We start from the raw sequence: 27,540 nt of genomic DNA on the forward strand, positions 1-27,540 counted from the left end.
CAACAGTCAGTGCCAAGCGTATTAGCCACCAGTCACGGTGACAGTGGTTTCTGCACCACCAGTTAGTGCCAGCTCTATCAGCCAGTCACAGTGCCCGCCGTATTAGCACCACCAATCAGTGCCAGCTGTATCAGCCACCAGTCACAGTGCCGGTGGTCTCAGCACCACCAGTCAGTGCCAGCTGTATCAGCCACCAGTCACAGTGCCAGCAGTCTCAGCACCACGTGGCACTGCCAGTCGTCTCAGCCACCAGTCAGCGCCAGCTGTTTCAGCCATCAGCTGCAGTCTCAGCACCACCAGTCAGTGTCAGCAGTTCGTGCCAGCCATCTCAGGCACCAGTCACAGTGCCCACAGTCTCAGCACCATCAGTCAGTCCTAGCAGTCAGTGCCAGCTGTATCAGCCACTAGTCACAGTGCCGGTGGTCTCAGCACCACCAGTCAGTGCCAGCCGTATCAGCCACCAGCCACAGTGACAGCAGTCTCAGCACCACCAGTTAGTGCCAAGCGTATTAGCCACCAGTCACAGTGACAGTGGTTTCAGCACCACCAGTTAGTGCCAGCTCTATCAGCCACCAGTCACAGTGCCAGTGGTCTCAGCACCACCAGTCAGTGCCAGCCGTATCAGCCACCAGTCACAGTGACAGCAGTCTCAGCACCACGTGGCACTGCCAGTCGTCTCAGCCACCAGTAAGTGCCAGCTTTTTCAGCCATCAGCTACAGTCTCAGCACCACCAGTCCGTGCCAGCCATCTCAGGCACCAGTCACAGTGCCCACAGTCTCAGCACCACCAGTCAGTGCCAGCAGTCAGTGCCAGCAATCAGTGCCAGCAGTATCAGCCACCAGTCACAGTGCTAGTGCTCTCAGCACCATCAGTCAGTGCCAGCCGTATCAGCCACCAGTCACAGAGAAACAGTCAAGTCAGCAAGTAAAAATCAAAAAAAGAAAGGCTGAAAAACAAAGAAAAAAACTAGCAAATAGATCAATTCAAGAAAAAAAAAATGAGTGGCACAAAAACGCTAAAAGAGAAAGATTTAGAAGAGCAGGAAAATCTGCGTAAAAAACAATCTCTAAGAGAAAGACAAAGACGAGCAAATAGATCTATTGAAGAAAAGGAAAATGAGCGTCAGAAAAATGTGAAAGCACACAGAGCTAGGAGAGCAACACTACGTCAGCAACAAGCAATAAAAAGAGGCAGGATAACAGATCTACAAACAGACACAACACATTTATCAACAGCCACACAGTAGAGGATAAATGATATAAGAGAAAGACAAAAACGTAAGAGACATGCTGAAAGAGAAAAAGCTAGGAGAGCAAATCTTACATCAGAAGAACGACAATTACAATGTTTGCAGCAAGCACAATTACAGAGACTGGCCCGAAGTAAACGAGTGGAAAATAACGAATCCCGGGCAACAATAGAAAGAATGGCAATGATAAATGATATAGTTAATATTAATGAGGGTAACATTATACACCACACATGTGGAGATTTAAATCAGATATGCAATTTTTGTCAAGCAAAACATTATGAAGGAGAAAGACCATCTGATCAAAAAGTGTTGCTCAAAAGGAAAAGTAAATCTTCAACCAATTCGAACAAATCCGTTTATACAGCAGCTCATGATGGGTCAGCATCATTACAGCAAAAATTTCATGCAAAATATAAGGTCAATAAATAGTGCTCTAGCTTTCGCATCTATGGGAGCTAACATTAGTCCGCCTTCTGGCTATGGGCCATACTGTTTTCGAATCCATGGTTCGATTTGTCACAGAGCAGGAACACTGCATCCTCAACAGGGTGAAAACAGACAGTTTGCACAATTATACATTTTAGATCCCTCTGAAGCTGCAGAACAAAGAATGCAAATTTCTGCCAACTCAGGAATAAATACAGAGCTTATGCAAACATTAAGTACATTTATGGCACAATTCAATCCTTTTGCCGAGGCCTGCAAAATGTTGTACCAAGTTGAAAAAGAATATGAAGAGAATGCCGCCAAAAATGACAATGTTATTAAGGAAGTGTCCATGACAATAGTACAAGATCGCAAAAATGACCAAAGGCGCTATAATGCACCAAAATATAATGAGGTTGCTTTTATTTTTCAAAATGATGATGGAGAACCACCACTTGAAAGAGATCTTCTTATACACTGCAAACCAAGTGAAGATTATACAAATAAAAAAAAACACAAAGAATTTGTGTCCTTGATCCTAATTTGGAACCCATGGTATATCCATTGTTATTCCCCTATGGGGATCAAAGCTGGGGAATTGACATTCCATTGCAAAACAGACCACAAGCTTTATTAAATTTACCAAACCAGTCACACAATCCTAGAGTTAGAGTCACTCAAATGCAATACTACAGTTACCGTCTTTCCATTAGAGAGGATTTTAATCCCTTTTTAAATGCAGGCTGCCCTACACAGCAATATATAGTTGATGCATACGTAAAAACAGAAGCCAACAGACTCAATTATATACATCAAAATCAGCCTAAATTGCGTGTTGAAAAATACTCTGGATTAATGGATCATTTGTTTAATGAAGCCAATGAAGCAGGCCTGAGTCCTGGAAAAATGTATATTTTGCCTTCTTCATTTGCAGGGAGCCCCAGAAACATGCAACAAAATTATCAAGATGCTATGGCAATTGTCAGAAAATATGGAAAACCAGATCTTTTTATTACAATGACATGCAATCCCAAATGGGAAGAGATTGTACATAACCTACAACATGGACAAACTGTTGATGGACAACCACATTTAGTTGCAAGAGTATTTCACCTAAAACTCAAAGCTCTAATTGATGACATCAGTAAAAAACATATTTTTGGAGTCCCAAAAGCAATGGTCTACGTGATAGAATTTCAAAAGAGAGGTTTACCACATGCTCACATACTTCTCATTCTTAAAGAAAGCTGTAAACCAAAAAATGAAGAACTGATAGATAAAATTGTCTCTGCTGAAATCCAAACATAGAAATCACTCCTCGCTTACATGCAATTGTAACAAAGCATATGATTCATGGACCATGTGGAGCACTCAATCCTAATTCTCCATGTATGACAAATGACAAATGCTGTAAGGATTTTCCGAAGGAATTCCAACAAAAAACTATTGCTAATAGCAATGGCTATCCAAGTCTTAACGGAAAGAATATTGATAATTCTTGGGTTGTACCATATAATCCTTACTTAGCGTTGAAGTACAATTGCCACATTAATGTGGAAGTTTGTGCATCAGTGAAAAGTGTCAAATACCTTTTTAAATATGTGTACAAAGGTCATTATTGTGCAAATGTTGTCATTCAAGAACAAGGTACTTAGAATCATGATGAAATAAACACCTTTATTAATTCTAGGTATGTCAGTGCTCCAGAAGCAGCATGGCGTTTGCATGGGTTTGAAATGCATTATTAATCCCATACCATGCATAGATTAGCAGTGCATCTGCCTGAAGAACAATCAGTTTTTTTCAACCCAAATGACATTACCACAGCGGTACAGAGAGCTTTAAACCGTGATACTCAATTGACAGCTTGGTTCAAATTGAATCAACAAAAAGAGGAAGCAAAGAATATATTATATTCGGACATTCCTTTGCATTATGTGTTTGACTCTCAAAATTGTTGTTGGAAATTTCGTCAATGTGGTGCAGAAAAAATGATTGGACGAATGTATTCTGTCAACTTAATATCAGATGCAGAGCGTTACTGTCTGCGTCTACTATTGCTGGATGTGGCTGGTACAGTATCCTTTGAAGATCTGAGGACAGTACATGGTAATGTCTATCCCACTTTCCAAGAGGCTGCAAAAGCAAAATGACTTATTAATGATGACGATGTGTGGGAGAACACTCTGGAAGATGCTGTCCACTTTACAATGCCTAAACAACTTAGGGAATTATTTGCATATGTCTGCGTTTTTGCATCATTACAAAACATGAATGCACTTTTTCTAAAATATGAGCAATATCTCATTGAAGATTTAGTTCACAAACATAAACAACACAATGATGATTGTACAATTGTACAATTGGTACATTCTGGTACTACATGGCAAAAACTGTGAAGATTTTGGATTGCCTTTCACAATGCCAAATACTGATCAACTTTGGAATATGTATGATAAGGAATTACAAAAATACAGAGCTGAAGAAATGGAGAAAACATTAAACAGAGAACAAAAAAGAGGTTCAGAAAAAATATTGTCTGCAAGCAAAAATGACAACCTTTGCAACCGTTGTTTTTTCTTGGATGGTCCAGGAAGTAGTGGTAAAACGTATCTTTACAAAACCCTTCTCAGCACAGTTCGTGGAGAAGGTAACATTGCACTCCCTGTAGCCTCAACAGGTATAGCAGCTAATCTTCTTGAGGGTGGAAGAACATACCACTCTCAGTTCAAATTACCTGTTCCGATAGTTGAGAACTCAATATCAAATATGCGTCTCAATTCTGCTGATGCAGAAAATTTGAGATCATCTACAGTGCTCATTTGGGATGAGTGTACAATGGCCCCGTCTATTGATCTTATAGTGGTTGACAAATTGCTAAAAGAAATAATGGATAACCAGAAACCCTTTGGAGGAAAAGTTTTATTACTTGGTGGAGATTTTCGGCAAACACTTCCAGTGGTTCCTCATGGTGACCGGACAAAAATTGTTGTAGCATGTATAAAGTATAATAAACTGTGGCAAAATACTTAACCTTACAAACAATATCTGTTCAGTTGATACTGAATTCAGCAATTGGTTGATCCAAGTTGGCAATGGTGATACACCACACATTGACGGTTTGCCTGAAGACATAATTGAAATCCCTTCAAAAATTTTATGTACAGGAAATATTGTCAACAACTTTTTTGGAGAAAGAATTTTAGTTGCTGATGTCTCAAAGATAACAAAAAAATTTATTCTTTGCCCAAAGAACTCTGATGTTGATAGCATAAATGAAGAGGTGCTAAACATTTTGGAAGGAGATACTGTGACATTCCTTAGCTCAAACTCAATTGATGACTCAACTGAGGAAGATATGCAGAACTATCCTATTGAGTTTCTTAATGAGTTAACTCCAACAGGAATGCTGAGGCATAAACTGAACCTTAAAAAGGGAGCAATAATTATGCTCCTCAGAAATATAAACACTAAAAGAGGATTGTGCAATGGAGCCCGCTTCTTTGTTAAAGACTTGAAAAGAAACCTCATTATTGCTCAAGTAATAACAGATTCAGCGGAAGGGGACATGGTCTTTATTCCACGTATTGATTTAGCTACATCCTCTACTAATTTGCCATTTACCTTAAGAAGACGACAATTTCCACTTGCATTAGCCTTTGCCATGACAATTAATAAAGCTCAGGGGCAAACCTTAGAAAAAGTTGGCATTTACTTGCCAGAACCAGTATTCTGCCACGGTCAGTTATATGTTGCATTATCTAGAGTTAGAACTTTTTCAGATGTGGTTGTAAAGGTTGTAGATGGTCCTAAACAAGGCAAACTGTTGCCAAATTCAGATAGAATATTTACAAGAAATGTGTATAAAGAAATTTTATAGAAAAATTTCAAGAGGTTAAAAAATACCTTTTTCCTAAATATCTGATTCAGGTATTGTATATTGCAGATTGTTACAAACTATACTTACTGTATCGTGATATATACGTTTCCATTTTATTTTTATTATTAATTTACTTTTGACTTCTTTCCAAAATATTTTTGACAAAAGAAAATAAAACAAGAAATACAATGTGGTTAAATTATCTTACTATTTAATATAGACTGTTTCTACTAATGTTTATACACTACTGTTCTAGCGCCCGTTATTATAACGGGCTTAATGTCTAGTATATATATATATATATATATATATAAGAAATCCACGGCACTCCTCTGTAAAACGTGATAAAAATGTGTCCTTTATTCACACATGTCACACAGTGACGTTACGGTTCTCTCACAGAACCTTTCTCAAGCCAAGTGAATTAGAAAGTGCAAAAATGTATACATCACATAATGAATCAATCACTAATTGATGCATGTTTAAAAGTACACGCCCCTCTGTCATTTCCAATTCCAGTGCTGTCTTGCAGCCTGTTCAGAGTAGACACTAAGTCCATGTCAGCCAGATCTCCATTACAACTTGATAAAATCCTGTGGTTATATCAATGTCCATTATTAAATATAATAGTTACATACTTGTGCATCATTACATGTGTACAATATTTCATGTGCTAACATAAAGTACATATCGCAAGCTGAACACTCCACCAAGGGCTGTAGAACTGGCACATACGCGACGCGCACCAGCCAAACGCGCCAAAACCTGTGCGTCTTAATACTCGCAATGCGCCGGAACCCCATGTGTCCGCTCACAGACAGCGCCATCTTAAATAAGGGCAAACTGATGGGCAAATGAACAAAAATTCATAATTTAGGGAGAACATTAGACTCCACTTCCACAAATAGCCTGAGTAGATCGCATACTGGTCATTACCTCCACTGCCATGGTGCACGTTGCAGCGCCCCCTAAGTTGGTGGGATCACAGCACGTACACCGCAGTGGATGGATCCAATTATACATTTAACCCCTCACGGGCATAAGTCACTATGCAAACCGTTCAGTCAAATACGCCCCAATAATAATACAATATGTTCAGCCGTTGTATGTCCGTGTAGTCCATCTTCTGTGACAGTTATCTTCACAACTACAAAACAATAATCATGACAGATAAATATTCAATCAGAAGTTATATATTGATCACGGCACTCTATCTTGTACTGACTGGTTTAGGGTGCACGTCTCGGTGCGTTCCTTGCTCCACCTCTTGGAACAGGTAAGTATACAACAATTCAGACAGCACTCCAATGTTGATTAGTGATTTTTATTGGCCGGACATAGTGGTCCTTTTTTGGACTGAAACAACGTTTCGGGCAAAAAGCATGCCCTTCATCAGGCTGATGTAAGAAAGAATAAATAAATATGCATAAGTACAATATTAGTAAAGTACATGATTGTATGGTACAGAAATAAATAAAGCTTTCTGTGGATACATAATTCCTATATACAGTATAATCAAATGCTGCATGATTCAAAAATAATGAAGGTACATGATTCTAAATAAAATAACATGACAGATTCCATTTACTCCATGGGATCATTAATAGCTATATAAATTCATAATAGCGAATGTTATGTCAAGAGAGCATACATAAATCTTGAATACCACAGTTACATCAGACATCAGAACCAGCTGGACCACTTGAGAGAAAGTGTGGCAGATAGAGTGAAGGGAGAATGAATAATAGAAGTGAGGGCACTAGATATGTACACTATAAGCACTGTGTGTGTACATATATAGGGAGCGATCTTCTATCTTATTAAAGGTGGTAATGTAGGCTAAGAGAAAGAGGTGAGGGTACTAGGTATGTATACTATAAGCGTTAAATGTGTGCATATATACGGAGCAATCCTCTATCTTATTAGAGGTAGCAAGGAAAGGAAAAAGCAATGCAGACTAAGAGTATATGGAAACGAAAAGATATGCGCCAATATCTGCTCCTGGGTTGCTTACCTAGGTGCGTGTTCTTGAGGGTAAATGGCCGGCATAGTTGCGGTGCATAAAACCGCGTTTTAAATAGGTGATACACGCCATCTGATAGGCGCTCGAGATCTCGCGATGTTGCGAGTATCCACATCGGGCGCCAGTCTGGTGCGGTGACGTGTAGTTAATCATTGGCTGTACGCGCATGCGTATAGTAGCCGGAAGGCAGGGGTCGGCCATTTTAGATTAGGGAAAATCGCTCTGGTCTGCCGCATGTGCCCTAGAGCCAAATAGTCGGCGGCAGCCATCTTGGAATAGGGAGATGGTTGGTATATGAAGCGTTGGAATGGTTCGGTCTATATATAGTTTCAAAAAAGAATAACAATAACATTATAGGCACCATGTATTGGTATGGCATGATTGAATGGATTATATCAATCAGCCAATAGGTGTATATGGGGTGTATGACCGCCTAATTTGTAGTTACGTCAACCCATGGTGCACAGTATAAGTGTTTATTTGGGTGGAAGCCCTACTATGAGGCCAATGGGCATAGGTTAATCAGACATATAAAAGAGAAGTAGTGTCATAGGGGTGTGTGAGAGGAGGTGGAGTGAAACCTCAATAGTACAGTAGTTCAGTATAACTTGAATATAGACATCACAAAAAGCATATACCAACGGCTAGGGCGTGCTTCACGAGTGTCGCCACCCGTTATTAGATGGAAAGGTGAGTGGTTTTTTTAATATGCTCTTCCAAAACGTGTTATGGGAAACCCCTTTTGAGGAATTTATTGGACATTTCTATAAGTCAGGAATTTGCAATATTAGGATCCGACACAATGCGTTTGACTCGCATGAGTTGCGAACGTGGCAATGAGCGAATGAGTCCAGGGGGGTGAAATGAATCGTGCCTTAAAAGGCTGTTCTTATCCGTAGGTTTAGTGTAAAGATCAGTTTGTAATGTGTTGTTCCTTACCTTAAGTAAAACATCCAGGAACGAGATCTCGGTGTCGCTGCAGGTCAAGGAGAGAGAGATGGAGTCTGTGGCCGAGTTAGGCTACTTTCACACTAGCGTTCTGCTGTCCGCTCGTGAGCTCCGTTTGAAGGGGCTCACGAGCGGAGCAGAACGCTTCCGTCCAGCCCTGATGCAGTCTGAATGGATGCGGATCCGCTCAGACTGCATCAGTCTGGCGGCGTTCAGCCTCCGCTCCGCTCGCCTCCGCACGGCCAGGCGGACAGCTGAACGCTGCTTGCAGCGTTCGGGTGTCCGCCTGGCCGTGCGGAGGCGTGCGGATCCGTCCAGACTTACAATGTAAGTCAATGGGAACGGATCCGCTTGAAGATGACACCATATGGCTCAATCTTCAAGCGGATCCGTCCCCCATTGACTTTACATTGAAAGTCTGAACGGATCCGCTCAGGCTACTTTCGCACTTAGAAATTTTTCTATTAATGCAGACGGATCCGTACTGAACGGAGCCTCCGTCTGCATTAATATGATCGGATCCGTTCAGAACGGATCCGATCAAGCGCAAGTGTGAAAGTAGCCTTAATGGTTCTATGAAATGTATACAGGTCTTCTGCTGGGCCCTGCCAAATACAGAAGATATCGTCAATATATCTATACCAACATTTCACATGTTTACAAAACAACTCATTCGTGTATACAAAGAAATCCTCAAAATAATTCATATATAGAACCGCAAAAGTAGGCGCCACATTACAGCCCATGGCTGTCCCGGATATCTGAAAGTAAAATTGGTCTTCAAAGAGAAAATAGTTCCTTTTGAGTACAAATGATAAAAGAGAGATGATAAATTCTTGTTCCAAAGCAGAAAACTCTGCTTGTAAACGAATGGTTTCTCTGACACATTCGATGCCATCATCGGTAGGGATGTTAGTATAGAGGCTACTGACATCCATTTTTGCAAGAAGAATATCATCACCCTCCAGATCCAGACATTGGATTTTGTTCAAAAAATCAGTGGTGTCTTGGATAAAGGAAACCCCTTGTTGTGCATAGACCCTTAAAAGGTTGTCTAACATCTTGGCAGCTGGTTGGAAAATAGATTCACAACCAGAGACTATAGGTCTGCTTGGGGGGTGATCTGTATTTTTATGAACTTTTGGTAGTGTGTAAATAACCGGGGTACGGGGATGAGTCGGAATGAGATAATCAGCTGCTTTTTTGTTAATGACACCATTATTAAGAGCTGTTTCAACTATACCAGAAAGTTCTTTGAGACAATCTCTGGTAGGGTCATAATCTATAGGTAAGTAGATCCCTCGATCTGTAAGTTGCCGGAGGATCTCCTGTCTATAGTCCGTTTTGTCCATTAAAACAATCCCCGAGCCTTTGTCAGCCGGCTTGATGATTGTATCTTTGTCATCACACAGGTTTTTTAAGGCGAGTGATTGTTTTTTAGTTATATTATGTCTTACCTTAAAGACCTTTTCTCCAAAGATCTAAGGTCTTGTAAGACATGTGAGATATAGTCTTCAACCACCTCATACCTTGTGGGAGGGATGAATTTACTTGGAGGTTTGCAGCCTTTGATGCGATCTTGGAATGACGAAATGGCGTCTTGATTTGTTAGAGTCCATGAAGGTTTTTCGATTTCTATGTAGGCCCGAAGTCTGACGGCTCTAAAGAATTTCGACATTTCCTTGTCAAGGAGGTAGGGGTCTGTAAAGTTGGTAGGGACGAATCCGAGTCCTAAGTTCAATGCAGAAATTTCGTCGTTCGACAAGACTTTATGTGATAAGTTAATGACTAGATAATTTGAGGTGGGTTGGTTGGTCAGGGTGGTCATATCCGGTAAGTGGACCTCGTTCCAATTGGTTCCCGCTGCTGTTGATAATAACCACGTCTTCTTCCTCTTATGTTTCTTCCCTGACCTCCTCGGCGGTCTCCTCCTCTGGATCTTGATGAGCCTCTCTCCAAAAAATCAGCCTCACCACTAGTACTTGATGAACCTGATGCCTGAGTGGTGGATGGACCAAAAGTTGAATAGTTGCGTGTCACTGTACGGTATACTTGGTTGGTCGCGTAGTCTTGGACGTCTCTATGATATTTTGACCTTTTGCGGTCCTCAAGGTTCCGTCTAAAGAGGTTATCTTTCTGTATAATATTATTCTTGATTGAGGCAGCTTCCTCTCCAGATAAATATTCAATCATTACGGTTATTTAATAGTAATATAAATATCAGTATAGGGAAAAACAACCTGTGCGTCTAGGTCTAAGAAATGTCTGTCTCATGCCTCCACTCTTAGGTACCGTAGAACTCACTACCCTGTCCCTAATGCTGCGAGATCTCTTATACGCCATCATTGGGGATCTCTAAAAGCAGCTATTGAAGGATTGCTATGCTTCAAGATACCCCAATGCTTCCTTACTATGCGTTCAATAGAGGGACTTAACTCATTGTATATGGATACCAATGGCAACCTATCCTTTTTATGTTTTACATTTAACCCTTTTGTACTGCGTAGCTCTCTTGGTTCTGACCCGGTCCGTTCATGTTCCGTATTTTGTCTTGTCTGTCTTCCCTGCACGTATCCTAAGTTAGGGACTGTCGTCCAGTTGTCCCCTGTCATCAGGACTCGTGAGGCAAGTAGGCAGGGCCAGGGGTGAGGGTGGAGCGCAGTGGTCACTATCCCTCCCCCTGTGTGTGTTTGGACGTGACCGTTACATCCGGCACAGGCTGCTTTGCTCCTTCAAAAACAATAGACTCTGTACAGCGTGACACCGATGTATAATTTCTCATACACCAGACTGAAAGAGTATTCCAAGCACCTGTCTGCCCACATAGCTGCTGAGAAGCAGAAGGGTCTTGCCATTGAAGTGGGCTCAGAGCTGAACCTAAAAGCCAAATTTTCCTATTTACCCGGACTCAAAGGAAAGGACAGAGATCCACTGGCTGTTCTCATACAGATTTCATCCAAGCCTCCACTCACTAAGGCAAGCACAGAGGACCAGATTGTGTGGACAGGTTGGTTCTGCAGGACGTACAAAGAGGACGATCTATTGGAGGTGTTATCTAAGATATTTACTTGCCTCCCGCTCTTCCTGTATAACGGCTCCGAGGCACTCACGGCTATCGTAGGGATGTGGTTCCAAAGAAACTTTGACAGTTTTTTCGGTAATCTGGTGATCAGTTCTCAGGACCTACATGGCTATCAGCGATGTGGACCGGGTATGATGTGTTTGGATCAGTGTCAGCCACAGAGCTTGCTTTCTCTGTGCCCGTCGAACCTTGCATGGACATTTCTTATTCCATCCAGGCAGAGGACTTCAAAACTTTATCAAATGATATTCATAAACCAAAGGTCTGGTCACGTTGGAGGAAGTGGACAATTTATTCCAATGTCTTTACTCGCATTTCTTCAGACACTTTAGAATCCACTTAACAGCAAGCCAGCCCGTCATAGAATGAGCTGGAGTCGACTTGTTTGCTGGACTGTCCTCCAGTTATCAGCCATAACCCCATACATTTCTTGATCCGTATGCATTACCCTTGTGGTCAACCCGACACTGGTCATCAATCCATTCTTGTTGATTAAGCACTTTGTTTTTCCAGTTTGTCTTTTAAATCTTGTGGTTTTGCCCCTTCTGTGTTGTATTTTATGTGTGTTATTATCCTGTTTGTTAAATAAACATAGTTTTTCCTCCCCGTTCAAAAAAAAAAAAAATTGGTTTGTGATTTAGTAGCCAAAACCAGGAGTGGGTACAAAACACAGAAGACATAAAACTATTCCATTCACGTGTCATCTCTGTTTTGTATCCACTCCTGTTTTTTTGGCATTAGCAATACTGATGGATTACTGACCAAATGCTGACCATGTGAAGGCGGATGCTCAAAAGACAGGGTCCGTTTTTTGGATGTTGTTCTTATGACGATCAGATGAAGGGCAAAATAATCAGTGACGTCAACACAAACTTACCCTGACACCCTCTCCACTCTATCATGGGGGCTCTACTTGTATCAGCTTGTAAAAGAACAAGTTCTGTAGACATCTATGTGGAATCAGCTGATGACAGTGTAAAAGGAGTGCGCTTCTTCTTGGCGCTAACATCGACCTGTAAGGCTGAGTTCATACGGTACTTGAGTTATGTGGTCCGTTTTGGCCCCGTGACGCAAAATAAGTGACGTGTGCAGTGATTCTAAGTGCGACGCCTGTCATCTGCATGTCATACAGACTCACAGTATTATTTCATTACTAAAGCAGACTCCCTATGCTTGTTACTGCAAGGTACAGTGTTCTACACCACTATAAAGGCTCTCTGCAGCCAGGAAATAGCCATTTTTAATGTAATTCGCAGCTAATTTATTTGAATCAAACCAAATTTTTCCCCAAAAATTTGGCGAACCATCGAATCGAATTTTTTTAAAATTCGCTCATCTCTAATCAGGATGACCTATAAGAGAAACTGAAACTGAAAATGGCCTTAGGTTCTGACACAGCAATGGATCCCAAAGTTCAAACAGTAGACAGCCCACTTGAAGTTTATTTATTTTATTTATTTTACACATTTATATAGCACTGCTATATTCCATGGCACTTTACAGACATTAGCATCATGTTGTCCCCAATGGGGCTCACAATCTAAATTCCCTATCAGTATTTTTTTATAGTGTGGAAGGAAACCGGAGTACCCAGAGGAAAGCCACACAAACACAGGGAGAACATACAAACTTCATGCAGATGTTGTCCACGGATTCAAACCTAGGGCCTCAGTGATGCAAGACACCAGTGCTAACCACTGAGCCATCGTGCTGGCCATAAGTTGCTGCTAGGATCCACAAATAACTTACTAAGATTTATTAATGACAGATGATTATCTCAGATGACGCGATGAAGTACTCACGTTGCTATGTTGCGCCGGCCTCTCCCCTCCCAATCTCGCCACGCTACTTAGTTCCCGTCTGAGTCGGAGAATCTGTTGATGCCGTCTTTCTGCAGGATCTCCAGAACGCCCTCTATGTTTTACAAGAGATGACTGCCGCCTTCTCGGTGTCTACCCTCCCATCTTGACTGCCGGTTCTGATCTCCCTGCCTCTCCGCTCCCGTTTCTTTCTCCATAGTTGGTCTCTGGCTAAAGGTTTGAGGACGCCGCTTTGTGCCGTTCTGTGTTGCTCCCTCTGTGCTGCTCCCGATTTGTGGGGCTGAGCCATTTTTCCTCTTGTCTACGTATATACCTCTGGACCTCCCTGTGTCCGGCTGCGGGCATGAAGTGGTGAATCTATGCTCCCTCCTCTGTTTGCCCGTGTCTATGTGCATTCCATCCCCCCACTCCCTGCTCCATGTAACTAACTCCTCCACTCCTGAACTCTCCCTAACCATTGTCCTGATCCTCCTGTAATTAACCTCTTGGCTTTAGTACTGGGTTTTTCCCTCCTTCTCCCCTGAATTTAATATCAATTCAAGCTGGTTGGCTGTGGATGAACTTTGATTATAATAAGACTGTGGAGACCTGGCTGTGGCTCTGGTTTCAATCAGAGGGAGAGACTGAAAAATGATAAACAAAGAAGCAAAATAAAATAAAGTAAAAAGAAGGATAAAGAGAGAAAGGAGAGAAGATAAAGAGGAGGGGAATGAAAAAAAAAATAAAGGAAAAAATAGGAGAGAGAAGGAAAGAGAATAGGGGGAGGTGAGATGGGAAGAAAGGAAGGAAAGAAAGGAAAGAAAGAAAGAAAACTACATTGACGTCAAGAAACGACTTCGCGAAAAAGGGCATTAAATATTCATTTGTTTTTCCAGCTAAACTATGTATTGTTTTCAACAATGGGACACATTTCTTTGATTATCCCGATTTGGTGGTAGACTGGCTCGAACAGAATAATATCTAAATGTTTTTTTTCTCTATAGTGGTGGGAAGGGGAGAGGAGGGCGATTGGTGTTAGGTGAGAGATTTGTCCCAAGAAGGTGGCAGATCAAGGGGTGGAGGGTTGGGGGCGATTTAGTCTAAGTGGTGGGTTGTGATGCGCCTCCCAGGTTGGAGGAGAAAAAAGGTAGAAAAAATGAATCTCTTCACTTAGGGAAGAATTTTCTTTTTTTCCGGGTTGATTGATGTCGGTTAAAATTCTAACTTGGAATGTTTGGGAACTAGGTGATAACATAAAAAGACAGGCAGTTTGTGATAGAGTTTATAGATCTATCCCAGCAATTTTTAGTTTACTAGAAACCCATTTTACTGAGGGGGAGATCCCACGTATTGGTGGGGGATGGGCCACGCAGACTTATCCCTCTACTTTCACTAGTTATTCAAAAGGAGTAACAGTGTTAATTCATAAAGGGATTGATTTAGTCTGCCGGGCCTCCTCCATTTATAAGCAAGGGAGATTTGTTTTTATTTATAGAAATTTATTTGGGAAATCTTGCATCTTGGCCTTTATTTATATTCCACCTCCTTCTTCTCTTTATGTACTTAATTGTTAACTAACCTTTATGGATCTGTGGCCTGAGTGCCCTTCCATAGTGAATGGAGATTTTAACTGTGTCATTGATCCTGAAAAGGATAGGATCTCTATGGAAAGGGATGTTTCTACTACGCCCCAGGGGTCCCCCTTATCCCTCTTTTGCCTGGAATCTGGTTTTGTGGATTTATGGTGACATTTTGTGTGGGGGAAACAAGTGTATTCTTGTGTTAGTAAATCCGGTAAGTCCATATCTAGGATAGATCTAACCTTGATAAATAAAAAGTATTTGAATTATATAAAATTTATGAAATACGAGGCCAGGTCTCTATCAGATCATCTACCTCTCTCTATTGAGCTATGTATGGTGGTAGAAAGATTTAAGATTAGTCCCCCATTTAGATTAAATCCTTACTGGATTTCTATAATGGATAACCAATGAAGTAATTAAACAGGAGATAGAGTTCTTTTGGGATCGTAACTACAATACAGAAAAAATATATTCGGTATGGGATGCGTTTAAGGCCTTTATGAGGGGAGTGTTTATTACCAATATCTCTAATTTAATAAAAAGTTATGCCAGGAAAGAGAGAGATCTGCAAAAAGCAGCGCTTGATGCTATGCACGATTTCGCCAAAAACAATACAGAGCAAGCTAGAGAGACTATGCAGAGGACAAGTCAGATTTATTCTGACTTCCTTCTCGATAAGGCTCAGCAAAGGTTTTTCTTTAGGGGACAAAAATATTTTTCAGAATCAGGTCGTCCAGGGAAACTACTGGCCAGGGTGATCACAAATCAAGATCCAAAAATAGAGATACATGCTATTCGATCAGTGGAAGGTATTACTCAAGATCAGGAATGCATTAAAGAAGAATTTCTGAAATACTTTTCGGATTTATATAAATCAGATAATAGTGTCTCAGATGATATGATTGATTCATATTCAGACTCCATCTCCCTTCCAGTTCTTACAGATATTCAAAGAGAATCTCTGGATGCGGACCTATCCTTGCAGGAGTTGGAGGGCGCTTTGAAAACCTATGTTGGAAACTCCTCTTCAGGATCCAATGGACACCCATATGAATTTTATCGTAAATACGGGGAGGTTATTCTTCCCCATCTTATGAAGGTATTTACTGAGTCAATAGAGTATGGCAACCTCCCCGAGTCAATGACAGAAGCATTAATAGTGTTGATATTGAAAAAAGGCAAAGACCCCTTAGATATGGGCTCATACAGGCCGATTTCTTCAATCAACACTGACATTAAGCTTCTTTCAAGGATTCTAACCACACGGGTGTCTAAAGTAATTTAATCTATTATACATCCTGGTCAAAATGGGTTTATCCCCAACAAGGGAACTCATTACAATCTACATTGTCTCTTTGCTAATATTCAGTCCCCCTGGGGGGATTCTCGTTCCATCCTGTCACTGGACGCTTCTAAGGCCTTTGACCGAGTGGAATGGAGATTCCTCTGGAGGGTATTGGGTAGGATGGGATTCAGTAGCAAGTTTATAAATATGGTTAGGCTTTTGTACAAATCCCCCAAGGCCAGACTGAATATCAATAGGATGTTGACAGGGTGTATTTCCTTGAGGAGAGGTACCCGACAAGGAAGTCCACTCTCCCCATACTATTTGATCTATATATTGAGCCTCTTTCTGTTAGGATTAGGCAGGATCCCACTATTGAAGGGTTTGGAACATTGAGATTAGAAGATCGTATATTTCCCTATATGCTGATGACGTGCTATTCTAAATACAGCATACTAATAGGGTACTCCCGAAGGTCATTCAGGTAGTTAACTCTTTCGGTGAAATCTCGGGCTTTGATATTAACTGGTCCAAAACTATCCTTATGCCTTTAGATAGAATTGAACCTCTTACTGAAGATCTTTCTAGCAATCTGATGATCTCTGACTCACTGGAATACCTGGGTATTACTATTTCACCTAAGATTGAAGATTTTCTGCAGCTTAACTTAATTTCATTGATATCTAAATTGAGAGCAAAAACTGCAATATGGCTCCGACTTCCACTATCTAGAGCCAAGAAAATTTCCCTGGTGAAGATGGTGATTTTGCCCCATCTATTGTCCTCAGAAACTCCCCAGTATGGATTGAAGATAAGTTTTTTAAACTTATTGAAATAATCATTAATGACCTATTCTGGCGGAGGAAACGAGTTAGGCTTAAACTGGAGTATTATTTCAAGCCCGTGGCAAGGGATATTTTTTAGCATCACAGCTATGGACATATCGCGAATGGGAGAAAAGCCCACTTTGTAAAACTCTGGTGAAGATCTCCCCATATGATATTTTTTTTACTTTATTGGAATCTGGCCAACTGAATAATCCTCAACAGGACTATAGAGATGATGCGAGGCTATTTAGTAAGTCTTGGGGTACCATTAGAGAATGGTTAGGAATAAAGGGATCTCTTTTTTGTACGCCTCTATGGTATAATTATCATTTACACGCTTTAGTTGAACTGGCTGCGGATCAGTATTGGCAAAAGAATAATACTATTTATCTCACCCAGGTGGTTTAAAAAAGGACACATTCTTTCATTTTTAGATTTAGCACAAAGGGAAAATATATTGAATCTGTCCTGGTTTAGGTATTTCCAATTACGTTCTGCTCTTTCTAGTATAAAAGAAAAATCTTTGCTTCACATAGACACTTCCACATTATTAAATGATTGTATAGTAAACTCAGCACAGAGTGTTAGGATCTCTCACTGTTATAAAGCTTTACTTAAAGCACAATTTAATAATATACACTCTTCGGGGGAAAAGGCGTGGGCAAGGGATTGCTCATCGATTCAATCAGACCACTGGGATAATATTAGTTTCGTTTCTCATAGTTTTAATCACATATTGGTTCAATTCAATATTTTTCACAGGACTTATATCACACCTATATGGCTATATAAACGGGGTTTGAGAAACACTCCTAACTGTCCACGGTGCAATTCACCTGAGGCTGACCATATTCTTCACATGTTTTGGACATGTAAATAATTAGAAGAATACTGGGGGCCAATCTATAAATATATTATTCGTAAATTGAGAGTGGCGATTCCATTCACGGTAGAGTCGTGGATTTTGGGTGACCTTTCTAAGGTTGGCTGCTATAAATATTAAATGACTCTTTCAGCAAAAATTATGTTTTGGGCTAGGATTTTGATTGCACGGGCTTGGTTTTCATCTAATACTCCAACTATAAACATATGGCTAAATCTCGTTAATAAGATTAAAAGATATGAAAATATTCTATATAAGCAGAGAAATTCTGGGGATAAATGGTTTAAGATATGGCGAGAATTCAACTGTAAAATTTTTCTGCCTTTTACCTCCTTCCCTTTTTTTTTATGGGGGAACTGGGAGACACATCGCAAAAGGGTGGTGGAAAACTGGGGGGTAAGGGGTAAAAAAAAAAAAAGTGGAAATGATAATTATTGATGCTTGAATCTGTATAGAAATATTATGGATTGTTTTTTGATTAATAAAATATAAAAATTTAAAAAAAGGATTTATTAATGACATGAAAGGCCACATTTACAGCAAGGCACACAAGGGCTAGTGCCTAGGTTGATAGAGAGATTAATAAAAAAAATCTATTTTGTTTGTCTCACTGTATGTGCTGTTTGAACATACAGTGGGATGCGAAAGTTTGGGCAACCTTGTTAATCGTCATGATTTTCCTGTATAAATCGTTGGTTGTTACGATAAAAAAAGTCAGTTAAATATATCATATAGGAGACACACACAGTGATATTTGAGAAGTGAAATGAAGTTTATTGGATTTACAGAAAGTGTGCTATAATTGTTTAAACAAAATTAGGCAGGTGCATAAATTTGGGCACTGTTGTCATTTTATTGATTCCAAAACCTTTAGAACTAAATATTGGAACTCAAATTGGCTTGGTAAGCTCAGTGACCCCTGACCTACATACACAGGTGAATACAATTATGAGAAAGAGTATTTAAGGGGGTCAATTGTAAGTTTCCCTCCTCTTTTAATTTTCTCTGAAGAGTAGCAACATGGGGGTCTCAAAACAACTCTCAAATGTCCTGAAGACAAAGATTGTTCACCATCATGGTTTAGGGGAAGGATACAGAAAGCTGTCTCAGAGATTTCAGCTGTCTGTTTCCACAGTTAGGAACATATTGAGGAAATGGAAGACCACAGGCTCAGTTCAAGTTAAGGCTCGAAGTGGCAGACCAAGAAAAATCTCGGATAGACAGAAGCGACGAATGGTGAGAACAGTCAGAGTCAACCCACAGACCAGCACCAAAGACCTACAACATCATCTTGCTGCAGATGGAGTCACTGTGCATCGTTCAACCATTCGGCGCACTTTGCACAAGGAGATGCTGTATGCGAGAGTGATGCAGAGGAAGCCTTTTCTCCGCCCACAGCACAAAAAGTGCCGCTTGAGGTGGGCTAAAGCACATTTGGACAAGCCAGCTTCATTTTGGAATAAGGTGCTGTGGACTGATGAAACTAAAATTGAGTTATTTGGCCATAACAAGGGGCGTTATGCATGGAGGAAAAAGAACACAGCATTCCAAGAAAAACACCTGCTACCTACAGTAAAATATGGTGCTGGTTCCATCATGCTGTGGGGCTGTGTGGCCAGTGCAGGGACTGGGAATCTTGTCAAAGTTGAGGGACGCATGGATCCCACTCAGTATCAGCAGATTCTGGAGACCAATGTCCAGGAATCAGTGACAAAGCTGAAGCTGCGCCGGGGCTGGATCTTTCAACAAGACAACGACCCTAAACACTGCTCAAAAATCCACTAAGGCATTTATGCAGAGGAACAGGTACAACGTTCTGGAATGGCCATCTCAGTCCCCAGACCTGAATATAATTGAAAATCTGTGGTGTGACTTAAAGAGAGCTGTCCATGCTCGGAAGCCATCAAACCTGAATGAACTAAAGATGTTTTGTAAAGAGGAATGGTCCAAAATACCTTCAACCAGAATCCAGACTCTCATTGGAACAGGAAGCGTTTAGAGGCTGTAATTCCTGCAAAAGGAGGACCTACTAAATATTGATTTCATTTCCTTTTTGTGGTGCCCAAATTTATGCACCTGCCTAATTTTGTTTAAACAATTATAGCACACTTTCTGTAAATCCACTAAACTTAATTTCACTTCTCAAATATCACTGTGTGTGTCTCCTATATGATATATTTAACTGACATTTTTTATCGTAACAACCAACGATTTATACAGGAAAATCATGATGATTAACAAGGTTGCCCAAACTTTCGCATCCCACTGTAGGTCATGAATATCTAGAACCTGGACAACACACATCAATTGTTATAAAATAAAGATGGTAGGGGGAACCTATATGGAGAAACTTTAGTGCCTTAAGGGGTTGTCTCACTTCAGCAAATGGAAATTATCATGTACTGTACATAGTGTTAATACATGGCACTTACTAATGTATTGTGATTGTTCATATCACCTGCTTTGCTGGCTTAATTAATTTTTCCATTGCATTATACAATGCTCATTTGCAGGGGTTATGGTCACCGTTGCAGTGCAGATATGAGGTGGCCATGACAGAAGGTGCTGCACATGCGAGCCTATGCACGCTCCCACGTACCCAGCCAGAAGAGAGACCAGTGATTTTTCCAATAGTGTGCATGCCCGTCATAACTAGAAATGAGCGAAGTTTTCAAAAATTTAATTTGGCTGCTTCACCGAAGAAATTTGCTTCGTTAAGAATGAATTAATCACTAAGCACATTAAATCAGGTCCATCCTGGCCTGTAGTTAAACTTTAGGGAGGATGTATCTCAGTGTACAGCACTGTGCATTGTAGAAACATGTATAGCTAGTTCTTTCTGGTTGCGAAACAGTTATTGTGTTAGAATGACAGACAGATCTCATGTATGGACATGCTCATCATCGTGCAGGCCACGAAAAGTCATAGCTAAGACCTAGCTAAACTAAAAGAAAAGCAGAAAAGCATGTAGCCTTCTGTAAAGCAAAAAAAAACAACACTGCGCACCGCTGCAGGAGCTGTGTCCCCATAACTCTTTAGTAGAACAAAATAAGGACATGGAGGCAGTGCCAATAAAGTAGTGGAGAAAAAAAGATTCTCTTAATCCATGTTGTGGGAGTGCAAACACTTGCTTTGGAATCTTTTCTGTTAGCTGTAGAATGACAGTGCGTCACTATTAGGCTTAGTTCACACTTCACTTCAGTTATTCTCATCGGTTATTGTCAGCCCAAAGCAGGTGTGGATGAAAACCACAGAATAGGTGCAGATCTATTTATGATACCTAATTTGAGAGTAGGCTTGGCTCCTGAATTTGGCTCACAATAAGTAATGGAAATAACTGATCAAATAACTGAAGTGTGAATTCAGCCTTACAGGTCAATATTAGCGTCGGATCAAATTTATTAGATCGTGCAGTGGCCCAAGATTCAAGTAGTGGCCCCATGACAGTGAGGAGGGTGTCAGCAGTAAGGCTGTGTTCACATCACAGTTTATTTTTCCGTTATTCTGATTCATCAGAAGAACAGCATAAAAAAAGCAGATCCTGTATTTTGAGCATCCATCTTCAAACCTTCAGTATTTGGGCAGCATTTGATCAGTATTTGTAAGGCAAAAACAAGAGTAGGTACAAAACAGAGATAACATGTGAAGGAAATATTTGCATCTGTTCTGGGCCCACTCTTGCTTTTGGCTTCCAAATCATGATCAAATCTGGAAAAAAATATACTGACCGTGTGATACAGGTTTCATGCTCAATTTGCATGAGTTTTCGACATTTGCGTCTGAAATCAGTTTTATTCATATAGAAAAGAAGTCCTGTATGCAGAACTTTAATGGTCTCTATCACATTGTAAATCACAGAAATTGCACCAAACGGATATGCCACTGACTATACTGGCTAGTCATAAATGCAGATATTAAAAGCTGAGACTTTCGCCAATATATTCCTGTCAGGAAAATATCGGAGCCCATCATTGCACCACGTCACGGTCACTCAGCATGGCAAAGGGTCCTACCACTACGCTACCTATGGTGTGAACACGGTCTGAAGGCGATGTAATCCAGCTCGCAGCCAGGCTTCCACACAAACGCCTAGCAGGACAACTAGTGCAATGTGAACAAAGCCAAGACTGCAAGCCACGCCCATATCAGACCCTGTGATGGAGGTCACCAGGTGCAAAAGAGTGTTTGAATGCCAGGTAACGGCACATACACTACATATGAAACAAGACAAAAACACAGAAATATAGTGGCAATACTGGAGGAGCGGCTCAACCCCCAACACTGTAGCGTGTTTTACATTGGGGGAGCAGCCCCACCGCATGTGGACCGCAGCAAACGACTATCCCAGCAAAAAATGCATACGGTGGAGGATGTCGGCGCGGTCCACATGCACCACAAGGGCATCCTACACAAAACGGAGCATTGTGCGGATGTAAATACAATCATATAAATCACAGAAAAATTGCACCAAACGGATATGCCACTGATTATACTGGCTAGTCATAAATGCAGATATTAAAAGCTGAGACTTTCGCCAATATATTCCTGTCAGGAAAATATCGGAGCCCATCATTGCACCACGTCACGGTCACTCAGCATGGCAAAGGGTCCTACCACTACGCTACCTATGGTGTGAACACGGTCTGAAGGCGATGTAATCCAGCTCGCAGCCAGGCTTCCACACAAACGCCTAGCAGGACAACTAGTGCAATGTGAACAAAGCCAAGACTGCAAGCCACGCCCATATCAGACCCTGTGATGGAGGTCACCAGGTACAAAAGAGTGTTTGAATGCCAGGTAACGGCACACATACACTACATATGAAACAAGACAAAAACACAGAAATATAGTGGCAATACTGGAGGAGCGGCTCAACCCCCAACACTGTAGCGTGTTTTACATTGGGGGAGCAGCCCCACCGCATGTGGACCGCAGCAAACGACTATCCCCAGCAAAAAATGCATACGGTGGAGGATGTCGGCGCGGTCCACATGCACCACAAGGGCATCCTACACAAAACGGAGCATTGTGCGGATGTAAATACAATCATATAAATCACAGAAAAATTGCACCAAACGGATATGCCACTGATTATACTGGCTAGTCATAAATGCAGATATTAAAAGCTGAGACTTTCGCCAATATATTCCTGTCAGGAAAATATCGGAGCCCATCATTGCACCACGTCACGGTCACTCAGCATGGCAAAGGGTCCTACCACTACGCTACCTATGGTGTGAACAGGGTCTGAAGGTGATGTAATCCAGCTCGCAGCCAGGCTTCCACACAAACGCCTAGCAGGACAACTAGTAGCGTAGTGGTAGGACCCTTTGCCATGCTGAGTGACCGTGACGTGGTGCAATGATGGGCTCCGATATTTTCCTGACAGGAATATATTGGCGAAAGTCTCAGCTTTTAATATCTGCATTTATGACTAGCCAGTGTAGTCAGTGGCATATCCGTTTGGTGGAATTTTTCTGTGATTTATATGATTGTATTTACATCCGCACAATGCTCCGTTTTGTGTAGGATGCCCTTGTGGTGCATGTGGACCGCGCCGACATCCTCCACCGTATGCATTTTTTGCTGGGGATAGTCGTTTGCTGCGGTCCACATGCGGTGGGGCTGCTCCCCCAATGTAAAACACGCTACAGTGTTAGGGGTTGAGCCGCTCCTCCAGTATTGCCACTATATTTCTGTGTTTTTGTCTTGTTTTATATGTAGTGTATGTGCCGTTACCTGGCATTCAAACACTCTTTTGCACCTGGTGACCTCCATCACAGGGTCTGATATGGGCGTGGCTTGCAGTCTTGGCTTTGTTCACATTGCACTAGTTGTCCTGCTAGGCGTTTGTGTGGAAGCCTGGCTGCGAGCTGGATTACATCACCTTCAGACCCTGTTCACACCATAGGTAGCGTAGTGGTAGGACCCTTTGCCATGCTGAGTGACCGTGACGTGGTGCAATGATGGGCTCCGATATTTTCCTGACAGGAATATATTGGCGAAAGTCTCAGCTTTTAATATCTGCATTTATGACTAGCCAGTATAGTCAGTGGCATATCCGTTTGGTGCAATTTTTCTGTGATTTATATGATTGTATTTACATCCGCACAATGCTCCGTTTTGTGTAGGATGCCCTTGTGGTGCATGTGGACCGCGCCGACATCCTCCACTGTATGCATTTTTTGCTGGGGATAGTCGTTTGCTGCGGTCCACATGCGGTGGGGCTTCTCCCCCAATGTAAAACAAGCTACAGTGTTAGGGGTTGAGCCGCTCCTCCAGTATTGCCACTATATTTCTGTGTTTTTGTCTTGTTTTATATGTAGTGTATGTGCCGTTACCTGGCATTCAAACACTCTTTTGCACCTGGTGACCTCCATCACAGGGTCTGATATGGGCGTGGCTTGCAGTCTTGGCTTTGTTCACATTGCACTAGTTGTACTGCTAGGCGTTTGTGTGGAAGCCTGGCTGCGAGCTGGATTACATCACCTTCAGACCCTGTTCACACCATAGGTAGCGTAGTGGTAGGACCCTTTGCCATGCTGAGTGACCGTGACGTGGTGCAATGATGGGCTCCGATATTTTCCTGACAGGAATATATTGGCGAAAGTCTCAGCTTTTAATATCTGCATTTATGACTAGCCAGTATAGTCAGTGGCATATCCGTTTGGTGGAATTTTTCTGTGATTTATATGATTGTATTTACATCCGCACAATGCTCCGTTTTGTGTAGGATGCCCTTGTGGTGCATGTGGACCGCGCCGACATCCTCCACCATATGCATTTTTTGCTGGGGATAGTCGTTTGCTGCGGTCCACATGCGGTGGGGCTTCTCCCCCAATGTAAAACACGCTACAGTGTTAGGGGTTGAGCCGCTCCTCCAGTATTGCCACTATATTTCTGTGTTTTTGTCTTGTTTTATATGTAGTGTATGTGCCGTTACCTGGCATTCAAACACTCTTTTGCACCTGGTGACCTCCATCACAGGGTCTGATATGGGCGTGGCTTGCAGTCTTGGCTTTGTTCACATTGCACTAGTTGTCCTGCTAGGCGTTTGTGTGGAAGCCTGGCTGCGAGCTGGATTACATCACCTTCAGACCCTGTTCACACAATAGATAGCGTAGTGGTAGGACCCTTTGCCATGCTGAGTGACCGTGACGTGGTGCAATGATGGGCTCCGATATTTTCCTGACAGGAATATATTGGCGAAAGTCTCAGCTTTTAATATCTGCATTTATGACTAGCCAGTATAGTCAGTGGCATATCCGTTTGGTGCAATTTTTCTGTGATTTATATGATTGTATTTACATCCGCACAATGCTCCGTTTTGTGTAGGATGCCCTTGTGGTGCATGTGGACCGCGCCGACATCCTCCACCGTATGCATTTTTTGCTGGGGATAGTCGTTTGCTGCGGTCCACATGCGGTGGGGCTGCTCCCCCAATGTAAAACACGCTACAGTGTTAGGGGTTGAGCCGCTCCTCCAGTATTGCCACCATATTTCTGTGTTTTTGTCTCTATCACATGGTCAGATTTTTGCATCAGAATTTGATCAGTATTGGTAAGGCAAAAACAGAAGTGGGTCAAAAACAGAGATAACATGTGATGGAAAGCTTGTCCAGGGCAAACTTGGCCACTTACAGCCACAATTCAAATTTAGCTGCCCAGTAGTCCAGGGGATCTTGGATCAGGGGTTACAGGGTGCAGTCCAAGTATGTCACCACCTGCTGGTTGAGGTTCCACTCCATGTCCTGCTGCTGGGTGGTTTCTTCAGTAGGCGGCTGAAGAAAACTGCTCATCAGAGACTCAAGACTTAAGTTGCGGCTGATGGATGGTGCTGCTCCTCCCCCCCCCCCCCCCCCCCACCTTCTGGCAGTCATGGCAGTGGAGTGTGAGCTCAGAGGATACCACTGGTTAGACCTTTGTGAGAAAGGGCAATGGTACATGTAGGCAACAACCAACCGACCCCAAAAGATGTCTCGATAGTAGTTGAGTTTTTCATCCCTCTTCGAAGGTGTAAAATAGGCCCCCATTTTGGACTGGTAGCTAGGGTCTAACAATGCGGAGAGCCAGTAGTCATCCCTCTGCCGAATGGTGATAATGTGACTGTCACTACTCAAGCAACACAGCATGCATCTGGCCATTAGCGAAAGGGACTCGGAAGGACTCCTTGCCTCCATCTCCTTGCATACTGCCATGGTCTGTTGGGGTCACCTGCGTCGTCTTCATTGTCACAATCTAGCTCCTCATGCTTCTCCTGTTCTTCTCCTGTCACTTGGGCAGATAAACCACCTAGTTGTGTATAGAATTCCTCTGCATTTATGTCCTCCTCCTCATCCTCCTCCTTTACCAGTTCCGCCACCACAGGGCTCAGGTGGCCAAGAGATGTAGGCGCTACATCTTCTGTCCCCTTGCCACTCAGATTTATCAACTTCCCCTCCAGGATGTTAAGTAGTGAAATAATATCATTCATCCCATATTCCTGGCGACTGACTAATAAAGTGGCCTCCTCAAAGGGCCTGAGCAAACGGCAGGTCTCACGCATGAGCTGCCACTGTCTAACGTCGAAGTTACACCGGTCAATGGTTTCCTCTGCTCATACAGTTGGTCCAACATGTGGAAACATTGCATATGAGGCGATGTAGGGGAACACCATTCTGCCTTTGCAGCTCAAGGAGGATGTGTTTTGCACGGTAAGAGTGAATGAAGTGCATGTACAGTTTCCTTTTCAAGATGTCTTGCAGTTGGGTGGAAGACTTCAGGAACCAGCTGACAACCAGATTGAAGATGTAGAGTGCATATGGTTAGCCATCCGTGACGCAGTGCAGACAGAATGTTCTTCCCATTATCGGTGACCATGGTTCCTATCTCGATTTCTTGATTGATGATGCGGAGCAGTTCCTCCCAGGTATGCAGTGGCGGATTATAATTGGGGCGTTTGGGTTGGCAGCCACGGGCCCAGGGTGAGTGAAGGTCCCATCGTCAATTTGCCATCCCAAACACCCCATTTTGCGCCACCACCAGACCCCAAGTGACTAAAATATACAGCGACTCACAGCCAGCGCTTTACTTACACGCTGTGCTGCCTGCTGCAGACAGTAGCAGCCGGCCAGCTTGCTTGGTCCCGCCCCCGTCAGCGCCACAGTGAAAGTCTTTTAAAATGGAGCAGGGCGGATTCGGCGGAAGACAGAGTGCTGAGGAGAGGAGGGGGGCACGTGACTCAGTCAGTCACTCACTGTAGCTTCGCCTCCTCCGGCACAGAAGGCACGCTGCAGTGCTCTATTCCCGCCACCGATGTGCCCGCCCCCAGTCTTCTCAGTGCCACCACTACTAGTGCCAGCGCCAGGAGTCAGGACAGCCTGGCTGGGTCTGTGAGAGAGCAGCAAGAAGGACCTGCTTCGTCGGCGTTCCAGCATTCTAGTGAGCAGGCGCAGCAGCAGCCAAAGCTAGTCAATTTTAATGAATGTTGATGGCCTGGGCAGCAGCCAGCAGGGCAGTGGGACTGTGGGCTGTGTCTGTGAGTGAGAGGCAGAGCAGCAGTGGCAAAGAGAG

The sequence above is a fragment of the Bufo bufo genome, chromosome 2 (assembly GCF_905171765.1).
Source record: "Bufo bufo chromosome 2, aBufBuf1.1, whole genome shotgun sequence".
Lineage (NCBI taxonomy): Eukaryota > Metazoa > Chordata > Amphibia > Anura > Bufonidae > Bufo > Bufo bufo.